Genomic DNA, 12,524 nt, shown 5'->3' with positions numbered 1-12,524 from the left:
ACTTCCATTATTTTTTTTTTGTTCAATGTATAATAAAACAGTATAAGATTCCTTTTTGTGATATCCAGAATAATCAAGGTCCGGTAAGGGTTATCAGCCTCAGCCTGATAACCTCTACAGTACCTCAACCTTGATTATTCTGGATATCATAAAAACCTCATCCAATAATTGTTTATAATTCCATCAGTTAGATTTACAATGCTATAAAGTGTATACCAACAGTAAGAAATTGCAAGTAACTCAACAACATGTTTGTATCTCTTATCAAGGAAAACAAGAAACACATAAACACCAAAAGATCAGTGGAGGAAGTGAAATACATCAGACATGGCAGGTCAGTCAAAGTTTTTCTTTAACTGTAGTGGACTAGTGTTTCACTATAATTTTAATCACGTTTTGGAACAGGTGCAGTATACCATTATACAATCATGTAGGGTGGAATTCAGTCTTCAGAAATTTGGTTAAATGACACTCCTTGGTGTCAAGACTATTTGGAAACATCCATTTATTTTCTTGATTCGACAAAAAATAGTTTCAAGTTCTTTGACCAATAGGTTTTTTTTTCACAAGGATTTGTCAACTGAAAGTATGGTTTCTTTGCCTTACTTGAAGTAATTAATGTGTAGATCTAGTCAATTTTTAAAAATGTCTAGTTTCTCCTGAGGTTTGTAAGTGTTGACCTTCATAAACTGAACAGGCCTTGAAGTGCACAGGCTCAAAATAATTATGAATTCTCCCTACTTATTGTGATATTTTGGGGTGGCGAGTTTTGAAAATTTGTTTGTGCAATATTTCCTAGTTGATGTTTTTCTTTATTCTCATCACATTTCTGCTTGATAATGTATTGAAATTGTAAGGAGAAAATTATCCGACAGATGGCTTCTAAGTTTTACTGACAAATCATGCTTTGATCGTCCTTGACTGACAAGTGACAGATTATTCCAAATTTTAACTGAGGAAATCATGCTTTGATCTCAATGTCCTTACTGACAACTGATGGATGATTCCAAATTTCAACATATAAAATCATTTTTCAATCTCAACATCCTTTACTCAGTAGTGATAGTATTCCAAATTTTAACTGACAAAATCATGTTTGTGATTTTAGCTCGGTGACAAAGTTTTTAATCAATAAATGAACTCAACCGTGAAAACCAGCTGTCATTTTTCAAAATCAATGGGTTTGCGGGCAAACATTCCCTCTCTCGTCCCATGACCCCCTGCTTCGCCGAATTTTTGCTCTTCCTCCAATTTACCCGCGGCAAGAATGCAGAAAAGCTCTTTGTTCGGGAATGCTTTATGCACAGGCTACAATTCCAATGCTTCTGTTTGCTCCAGTTTTTAATGCTTTCTACTGTGTTTTCAGAAGGCAAGATAAACATTCCTACAAGGTGTCACTTGTATCTTGAATATTGACAACACGTTGTCAACGCTCCTGTCATAAGCCAATAATCTTTGTGCATAATGAGAACAACACATAATTTAAACTCTCTGGCTTTGTCGGTAGTCCCTCCTTTCTTAGACTTCTTGCCCCAGGTTTTCACAAGGCCATTTTTTCCTTTTTTTTTTTTTTTTTTTTTTTTTGCATCATTGACAAGGGACTAAGTGAAAGAGGAACTACTCCTACATGTAGTTTGTTTAAACTGCATACTATTAGTTCTCCTTCAAGCCATGCAAGGAATTTTTTTCATGCCTGTTTGACATTTTTCTCTCCTCAAATGTTTCCTCTTTCTTTTTCAGAATTTGTCCCCTTCTCCCCGCCCTCCCAACAATAATCTGAATAAAGGGCTAACCCTTATTTTAATGTAAACTTTTCATTGGGTTATAGTAACTTATCTACTTGATTGACAACTGACTGATTGTTTGAACATTACACATGATGCTAGATATTCTACTTGAAAAAGTACATTGTAGACAGTATGTCGCTTATCAAAATGTCTGTATTACTTATCAGATAAAACATGAAGAACATGAGCATAAATTGGCAGGGCTGGAGTACTGAAAGGCCAATGGTGGACATCAGATAAAGCTATTAAAAAGGTGATTTTGTGTGTATATACTGTATATGATAGCAGCCCTACATAGCAGCTACAAGTACTACAATAGGGTGTAGTACCAGTTGGAATTCTTTCTGTTGAGAATTGACAAAGGGTATAACACCATTACTGAACATGACACTGTTATCTTAGTGGAAAGATCCCAGGACTCCCATGTTATGAGTGTTAACTTATCTTAATGTAAGCATTGAAGGTTGCTCTTCAGTTGCGTACTGGATAATGTGTAGTTCCAGAAAATATCCATATTCCCATCACGGAGGGAATTTCATGTAAACCCCCCTCCTCCTCAGAATTTCCATTTTTTGAACACAAAAGTACCCCCCCTCCCCCCACCCCTCCGGAATTTCCACAAGTATTATGTATACTCCTCATACCCTCTGGAAAAAATAGTTTTGGCAAGAAAGTGTGTTAATTAAGTTACAGTAAATACTCCAAACACTTTTTCATGTCACTGCTGTTTATTTTCAATTCATTGTAACATCTGAAGATACACACAAAGAAAACATACAACAATTTATTTAAACATGCTTTAAAAGGAAATAGATAAAATGGTAACTTGTCAAATTACCTTCTGATACAACTACATGTAAGTCCTTTTGTAAATGCGGTACAATTTCCGCTTGAGGACTGATAGGATGAGTGTGGATGAAATTGACACCATACTTTTATTGCAAAAACAATTGCTACGCAGTGCTTTCAATAACATTTGAAGTAGATTTCTGCCAGTATAAAAGTAGGCGGCTCAGGATATATAGGTGGCCGTAAGGCCACCTTCACTAGGTTGCTCTGGGGGCATGCTCCCCCAGAAAATTTTGAAATTTAAACTCTTGGAAATACGATTTCCAGCTTTCTGGACATCAGTTTGTAAAGTTGATGATGAATGATGGAACCGATCTATTTCACTTGCTGCCCATAAATGATTTATCTCTGTTTGAGTTACCGAAGTACATCGGCTTCCTTCACAGCTGCAAGTGTAAAAACTTTGAACAGGCTTGTCAAATGAATTTCCAAACGATGAGCAAATAAAGTCTTTCATTTCTTCAATTGATGGCCCTTTGCATGGCTCACAACTTCCCAAAAATTGTGAAGTTGACAAGGTCTTATCTGCGACTTCAGACCGTATAGTTTTAGAATCAGTTGGGTTGAGTGGCGAAATTTCATCATTGGAATGAAGTGTATCATTTTGTGCTATTGATATTCATCCGTAAGCAAAGAAGAACACAATAGGTTTATGAAAGAACAATTCCAAACTCAAAGAAATTTATTCAAATACCTGTGTTGGTACATGATTTCTTTCAAAAGAATGTAAACAAATCAGTCTTTCCAGACTGCATACAGGAGCACACTTTGCTGCCATCTTTGGTCAACCAACCACATGGTAATAGTTTCAAAGCGAGGTTAAGTTTTATTACGATACTGCTGAAAATGGCTGAATGTTTTGCAATTTGTAATCGTATTCAATACATATGTAGGTTTTTATGTACATGAGCAGTCAAGGCAAATGTAAGAATTTTTTTTTTTTCAAACTCAGTAATAATTCATCAAGTTTAAACAAAGGAAATCATGACTGTGACGGTGTTTGGATATCTAATCTTAATTAGCATAGATTTTTACGATTTTATTTCTCCGTTTTCTCCTTAGTTTTAGTTTCGATTAAGAAGATATGTCAAACACTCAAGACAGCATCTGACCACATTTCCAAACACCTCGAAGTTCGTCAAAAATACTCCATTGCGTGTCATATTTTCAACTCTCTTCTTGGTGTTGGAAATGTGGTCAAACATGGTCTTTCGTGTTTGATATATTACTTCAGTTTATTTGAATTGAGAAATAGGTAGGCAGTAAATATTGTAAGAGTTACATTTTTGAAGTTTTTGTCGACAAACACAGCCAAGTAGCCGGTGACTTGATGACTCACAGCTGCTGGAGCTCTGGCGGTAGCTGGCTTCAAATGAAAGCGCTGGCTAACACACTTGCAAAGAAACCCAATTTTACAGCAAAATTACATACAAACAGACAGAGATAAAGAAGAAAAAGAAATTCCCAAGTTTGTGAAATCGTAACATCATTTCTACCTTTATAAAGAAACTAATTTTCAGAAAAGAAATCGATTGCCACTTGACAGCTTCGAAGACTGATGTGAAAATAAACTAGGCTAGTCACCAGTGCTTTTTGGTCCACAAGATGACTCTATGTAGACTGGTAACAAGTAATGACAGCCATTTCCATGCAACGTACGTTCTTCTCATTCGTTAACTTCCAAAGTTGTTTTTGAAGAAAGAAAATTTATTTCAAATATTATGCGATTCAAATGCAAGTATTCAAGCTACTATTTTTTCATGTGAAAGACCTACTAAATGGCTGGCGAGAAATGATTTTTGAACAGCTAGATTGATACTTGAAACCATATTGAATCAAAGGGCATCTGGAAACTAAATCAAGCATCCAACCCCCCTCCCTTCCGGAATTTCCTGGGTCTTTGGTCCTCCCCACACCACCTCACCCAGGCTCCGGAATTTCCAATTCCCTCCATGGTGGGGGTATGGATATTTTCTGGAACCACACAATCTAGTGTTCTTTTATGTGGGGTGTTAAACTATTGTGTTTAGTAAAGTCAAGTCAATGATGTTGTGAATCTGCAAAAGCTTGGAACATTGACTACACTAATAAATATTACTAACTACTTATTAAACAAGAGTGAGGTCTTTATGGGAAAATCTCAGACCGAGACCTGAGCGATAGCGAGGTCAAACAGCAAGGTTGAGGTTTGAGATTTTCCCATAAAGACGGAACGTTCGAGGTTGACAAGTTGTTTATTATAATTTATGGCTTTTTCTTTTGTGATTTCAAGCCTGTAATCGGCCCGTAGGCATTACGGGAGAATAATGCCCTATGATTAGCCAATCAGAACATGCATTGCATGTATATCGGCTACAAGAACAAGCCAGATAATAAATTAGTTTAAGACGTCACTCAAAAGAAGACTAGATGATCGCAATGTGCTGAGAAGGTTGAATGATGAGCTTATTTACCTGGAGAAGGCAATGCATTATGGGTTGCTGGAAAAATGTAAATCAAGTTGTTGTTCAAATGATCACTTTTATTAACATAGCATTTTTAATGCTATTTTCAATGTTGCATGTAATGACTTTTACTCAAAAGTAAACAGCTACTGATAGGACTCTTTCATTGAATTTTTTTCATTTATTGTCAGGCAAACAAGAAGCAAACAACAACATAGAACAACTAAGATCAATGGAGGAGTCAGATGTAGCTAGATCAGGTCAGTTTATATTTCTGGTATCTGCAATGGTGTTCAAAAGTGTAACTATTCTTATTAGTTTTAATTATGCCAAAGTATACCAACAGTAAGAAATCACAAGTAACTCAATATGTTTGTATCTCTTATTAAGGAAAACAAGAAACACATAAACACCACAAGATCAGTTGAGGAAGTGAAATACATCAGACATGGCAGGTCAGTCAAGGTTTTTCTTTATCTGTAGTGGACTATACTTTTAAATAATCACTTCGAGGAACAGGTGCAGTGTACATTATACTTGTAGCCTGGTGGAATTCAGTCTTCAGAAATTTGGTTAATTATGACACTCATTGGTGTCAAGCCATGCCTTTCCTTGATTGGACAAAAAATACTTTGAAGTTCTTTGACCAATGAGTTTGTTCACAAGGATTTGTCAGCTTAACGGATGTCTTCTTTGCCTTACTTCAAGTAATTAATGTGTAGATCTAGTCAATTTTTAAAAATGTCTAGTTTCCCGTAAGGTTCTAAAATGTTGACCTTCATAAACTGAACAGGCCTTGAACTGCCCAGGCTCAAAATAATTATGTATTCTCCCCACTTATTGCAATACTTTGGGGTGGTGAGTTTTGAAAATTTGTTGTACAATATTTCCTAGTCGCTGATTTTCTTTATTCTCATCACTCATCTGCTTGATAAAGTATCGAAACTGTAAGGAGAAAATAATTGACAACTGACAGATGGCTCCTACATTTTACTGACAAATCATGCTTTGATCTTAACGTCATTACTGACAACTGACAGATTATTCCAAATTTTAACTGATAATTCATGGTTTTTTATCCCAATATCCATCTTGACAACTGATACAAAAGTAGATGATGCCAAATTTTTTAACTGGTATCATGCTTTGATCTCGACATCCATACTGAAAACTGATAGATGGTTCCAACTTTTAACTCACAAACAATGTTTTGATCTCAACATCCATACTGACAACTGATAGATGATTCCAAGTTTTAACAGGTGTCTGGAAAACCCAAATAGCGAAAAGCCATGAATAGCAAATAGTATGAATAGGGCAAATACATGTAGTCTTGAATAGTGCAAATAGTGGTGAACAGTAGCGAATAGTGATGAATAGTGATGAATAGTCATCGATAGTTGCCTCTTTAGTTCAGCACTGATCTGGCTTTGTTGAAATTAATTACGTGGAGCAAGAGCATTTATCGGCGGATGCTGATACAGATACTATTCACTATCTGGGACTTATTTGCTAGCTATTCGTGACTATTAGCTATTTGCTATTCAGGTTATCCAGACACCCAATTTTAATTGAGAAAATCATTTTTTGATCTGAACATCCTTACTGACAACTGACAGATGATTCCAAATTTTAAAAGCAGACAAAATCATTTTTTGATCTCAATGTCCTTACTGACAACTGGCAGATGATTCCAAATTTTAACCTGCAAAATCATGTTTTGATCTCAACATCCTTACTGACAACTGACAGATGATTCCAAATTTTAACCTGCAAAATCATGTTTTGATCTCAACATCTTTACTGACAACTGACAGATGATTCCAAATTTTAACCTGCAAAATCATGTTTTGATCTCAACATCCTTACTAACAACTGGTAGATGATTCCAAAATTGTCCTTACTGACAACTGACTGATTGTTCCAAATTTTAACCTGCAAAATCATGTTTTGATCTCAATGTTTTTACGGACAACTGACTGATTGTTCCAAATTTTAACTGAAAAAATCATGTTTTGATCTCAATGTGCTTACTGACAACTGACTGATAATTCCAAATTTTAACTGAGAAAATCATGTTTTGATCTTAACATCCTAACTGACAACTGACAGATGATTCCAAATTTTAACTGACAAAATCTTGTTTTGATCTCAATGTCCTTACTGACAATTGATAGATTATTGCTAATTTCAACTGAGAAAATCGTGTTTTGATCAACTGATAGATAGTTCTGACAACTGATAAATGATTCCAAATTTTAACTGAGAAAATCATGTTTTGATCTTGACCTGTGTACTGACAATTGATAGATTATTCCTAATTTCAACTGAGAAAATCATGTTTTGATCAACTGATAGATAGTTCTGACAACTGATAAATGGTTCCAAATTTTAACTGAGAAAATCATGTTTTGATCTCGACCTGTGTACTGACAATTGATAGATGATTCCAAATTTTAACTGACAAAATTATGGTTTGATCTCAACATCCATACTGACAACTGACAGATGATTGCAAATATTAACTGACAAAACCATGTTTGGATCTCAATGTCCTAACTGACAACTGATAGGTGATTGCAAATTTTAACTGAGAAAATCATGTTTTGATCTCAACATCCTTTACTATCAACTGACCGATGATTGCAAATTTTAACTGACAAATTATTTTTGGACACAGATCCGTATTGACCACTGACAGGTGGATTGAAATTTTAAGTGACCATTCATATTTCAGTTGCTAAATCCTTACCAGGAATTGACAGACGGTTCGAAAGTAACTGAAGGGCATGTCCTGTTTTTGTCGCAGCATTATAGTCGATAATATTATTGTCAAGTGACCTAAATTTGTAACTGACAAATCTTGTCACGATAACTAAATCATTACTACAATGTTGGGGGAGCAGGGTTGGCGCAGTGGTGAGACCACTCACCTCCCACCAATGTGGCCCGGGTTTGATTCGGGCTAGGTGCCATATGTGGTTTGAGGTTGTTGTTGGTTCTCGCTTTGCTCCGACGTTTTTTCTCCAGGTTCTCCGGTTCTGCTCCCTCTACAAAACGTAACATCTCCAAATTCCAATTCCACCAGGATGGAGGACCTGCTTGGAAATCAGCTAAGGCTGATGTGGCTTCCTGTCTAAATATAAATACATTTATTATATTGACAACCGACACATCACTCCAGTTCATGTTTAGATCTCAACATGTTTTTTGACAACTTATAGATGTTTCCAAATAATACTAATTGAGAAATCATTTTTTAACATGAGCATTCATATTGTCAAATATCAATCAACTTTAAATTTTACCAAACCTTTGTGCTATCATGCTATCTAAGCATCCTTCTTTCATCTAAAAGATAACCTCAAACTGTCCTGAGAATTATCACTCACTGATCTAAACATGTTTCTTTTAACACCTGATGACTCACTGAAATCAGGGGAAACGAAGAGCTAATTCTTAACATATTCCCAATATAGAAAATACGCTTTTTTGGTGAAAGGGTTTTTTGTATGGTGAAAGAGAAAATGGTTGGCAAATATCAGCTGAACTGTGTAATTCATGAGACAGTTAGAACTATATATTTTCTAATTTTCTTTTTCACGTTAGAGCTGAAATTTGTTGGAATACCTTCAAATATTTGGGGCATACCTCAATTCCCTTTGAAATGTTGTGTCGTCACCAGATACCCGGTACTTTGTTTTACTAGGTTGGCCAAGCCAAAGTAAATTGAGAGAGTACATTTATTGCAAACATTGTAGACACAAAAGGGAAGCTTTTCAGTGGAAATTGCTGTCTAGGCTGGTTAATGTTCAGCTGGGTAACTGTTTAAATAACAACAATAACAACAACAACAACAGCAAAGTTACTGAATCAAATAGCATTGTTGTTAATTAATATTACAACTAGCACTTCTACTGTTGGCTTCGAAGCCTGTGCTTTCGTCTGTTAGCCAGTCATCAAATTCAACTTTGGTCCTCTCTGTTTAAAGAGCAACGAAAATTAAGAATTTCAGGGGGGCGGATGTACCCAGGCTATAGGCATAGTTACTGCAAATAATGTAATTGTTGAGGTTTGCTGATCCATTTGCTTACAAAAGTGATTGGAATCCAATTTCTCCTCACAAAATCCGTATATTGTCAAGCAAACAGGTGATGAGAGTAAAGAAAACCATCAATACGAGAATTCTGTAGCTAATGTATATGGGATAGGATGAAGAAGGCTTCACTTAGTTGCAAAGAAAGCGAAAATACATTATACAATATACAATATACAAAGCTTCAGTGTAAAAATCAAACATTTAATTTTTCTTTCTTTTTCCAGGATTTCTCAGTGACCAGACAATTGAGGGAAGATAAAGGCAAAGACAAGACACTGGAGGCAATTTAAGAAGACAGGACACTACAGACAAGACCTAACTCATAAGGGACAAAAGTAAGACAGATTGAGAGATTTTTTCAAGCCGAAAAAATAGGACGTGTAAGATAGGATTTTTTTCGTGGACTAAACATCAGGATCGGAGTTTTCAGCTCACAATTAAACAAAACACGAAAGCTTTCTATGAAAAAGGACCGGCCCAAAAATGATGTACAGTTACGTTTTGTAGGGCATGTTTCGTTAGCTTTGCTTTACAAAGTTCGATGCAGTTTTATTCTTTTGCCTTTGCTCACAATGCGAGAGCTTGGTGGATTGTGTGACTGACGCGTACGTGACTCTTGAGCATCGGTGGTGTTGCGTTACACTATTTGCCGATTAGAATATGTTAATAAGGCCTTGTGCGGGAATTTCGATACACGGCATTGCAACGGGAGATTTAACTGTTAATTTAACAAATAAAGATTGTAAAGTGCCTTTTGATATTTTGTTGGCTTGTTTAGATAAACAACAAGGCAGCAGGGTACCAAACGAAACTTTATTTTCTTTATTTTTTTAAGTTAGCAGTTAAAATACGGCAACATTTCCTGAATTTGAATAATTCCCGTGCAAAACTTTATTAACATATTCTCAACGGTCGTTAGTGTAGCGCAACACCACAGTTGTTCAATAGTCACGTACGTTTCTTTCATATGATTCACCGAGTTCTCGTATTGTGAGCTTCGAAATTCTTTGATTTTCCTCGAGAAAATTTTTATAGTTAGCTTTCGTGGTTAGAATCACATTTTTTTTCTAGTTTTCTTTCACAGACCAATTTCAGAGTGGATTACTCAAATTGTCCTAAGCAAAAGCAATTATGAAAGTTTTCTTGAACCATAATTTTGGAAAAACATTGGTTGCTAAGTTTCTGTCGACATATTTCAAGCGTGTCTCGTCGAGTTAGCTTTGTACAAAATCAGTTTCTCTTGTTTATTAAAAAATTGAAAAATTGTCTTGACTGTCTAAATTTACTCTAAGGGTAACCCTTGTCAAAATTTTTTAATTTTCCCGCCGAAAAGCTTAGAAAAATACGGGCGCCTGTAATACGCATGCGCCAACTTTTTTTAAAAAATTACTTCTTGTTAACATCTGTTTAAACATTATTAATTTTCCCGCCAAAAGACTTAGAAAAAATACGGGCGGACAAAAATTTTAAAGGGGTACCCCCTTGAATTTTTCCCGCCAAAACATTTTTGACATATACCATCTTGAACACAAAGTAACGGAAAATTTTGAATCCAGTGAACATTTGTTTGTGTTCAAGATGGTATATTCTATGATGACATCTTGTTAAATAGTAAGCCGTAAGACAACGAGCAGCTAGAAACCTATTTACAGAAATAAGAAGAGCAAGTTAAAAATTTGTACAACAGCAAAGTTTCTGCACAACATCGAGAGAGTGAAAACATTTCCAAATCGATATATTTAAGAAAGCTTATATAGTCGGGTAAATTGAGCCCCAACTATATAAACTCTCTTAACTATAGCGATTCCAAAACGTCGTCACCTTCTCAATGTTGTGTAGAAACGTTGCAGTTGTACAAATTTTATCTTGCTCTTCCCGTTTCGGTAAATAGGTTTCTAGCTGCCCGTCATTCACAGCTTAACTATCTAACGTGATATCATCATGCAATATATTTCAAGAAGATAGCAAAGGCAAGCCAGGAATCCGATTACTCCAACGAACATTAAAAAACCGCGAAAACTTCAATCTAGTCCTAGAATTTTAAAATTTTTACAACTTCCGTGATTTTTAGCCGAGATGAAAAACCAATACCCGACAAATAATAGGCCAATTTAAGAGAAACTGTTCATGGCTTGCTTCGTTATCTTCTAGAAACAACTTCCAGCGAGGTGTTAAAGGTTAATGTCTGGTTATCAAGCTTTAAAATGTATCTATATATCCTATGGCTTCTGGTGTAAAACTTTGTCATTTGCGAACGAAAGCAAAATCATTTTACATGAATCAGAACATTGAAAAGTAATGCAACAAGTGTTTTGAATAATTTTCTTGTAGCAAACGATAGCGATAAAATTTTAGAACAATTTAAGTTAGTTGGAAAAGCAATAGAGCGAATGGCAAGTGTTTTGAAAATTTTTGTCCGTAGCAAACGATAACGATAAAATTTTAGAGCAATCAGACAATTGGAGCTACGTTCGTGACAACAGATGTAATAGTGAATACAAATGATGGCCATAAAATTTTCAAAGAATCAGACAACTGGAATCAGGTTTTGAAAATCAAAACTGAAATAGTGAATACTCTTAGTGAAAAAGCAATGACATTTTAGATGTATCAGAAAATTGAAACTGCAGTTTTGAAAAGAAATAGGGTAATAGCGACGGTTTCGAAAATTTTTGTCCGTAGCAAACGATGGCGCAAAAATTTTGGAGCAATCAAACAATTGGAGCTACGTTCGTGATGATAAATTATTAGTGAATACAAACGATAACGATAATATTTTCAAAGAATCAGACAATTGGAACCAAGTTTAAAAAATCAAAGATAAAATAGTGAAAATGTCTGTCAGTTGCGAACGAAAGCAACATTTTAGAACGATCAGGCGATTAAATCGGAGCTGCATTTTTTCTCTAGAACATTCCAACAATTGAAGCTACATTTCAAAAAAGTAATAGATCTGACGGTAATGAAAGCAAAAAAAATTGGAAATTCAGACAATTAGACCTGAATTTTTCGAAAAGCGATAATTGAAAGAGTTGCTTGATACCAGACATAATTCATTACAGCCTCGCTGGAAGTTAAACAAGAGGATATATTTGGTTTCTGGTTGATCTTTAAACGCTTAGTCCCCTCCCGAAGAAACAATTTAAACCGACCGGTTTCCGTACGGAAATGTATATAGCAGCATCTGCCGATAAATCAAGTGACTTTCTCGATACCAAGATCAATCCACAAACCCAAAATCCTCTTCTTAATTTATTTATTCAAGGTGGCTCTGTATGTCAATACGCATTAAACGTCGAAAGAAGTATTCACTCATTTTACCGTAAGTGTATAAAAAGCAGAGGA

The 12,524-nt window shown here is 35.4% G+C and overlaps 2 long non-coding RNA genes across 2 annotated transcripts in view; one reads left to right on the top strand and one right to left on the bottom strand.

Moving 5' to 3' along the window:
- Positions 1-12,524, bottom strand: part of LOC145460456 (uncharacterized) — a 247,800-nt gene that overhangs the window by 75,510 nt on the left and 159,766 nt on the right. The window lies entirely within an intron of this gene.
- On the top strand, positions 1,684-10,195 carry LOC145460462 (uncharacterized). The gene is made up of 4 exons (XR_014039851.1): positions 1,684-2,040; positions 5,272-5,340; positions 5,471-5,535; positions 9,404-10,195. It is a non-coding gene; the product is annotated as an uncharacterized LOC145460462 (long non-coding RNA).

This window comes from Orbicella franksi, chromosome 11 (assembly GCF_964199315.1).
Source record: "Orbicella franksi chromosome 11, jaOrbFran1.1, whole genome shotgun sequence".
NCBI lineage: Eukaryota > Metazoa > Cnidaria > Anthozoa > Scleractinia > Merulinidae > Orbicella > Orbicella franksi.
This window is presented reverse-complemented; position numbering and strand designations above follow the sequence as displayed.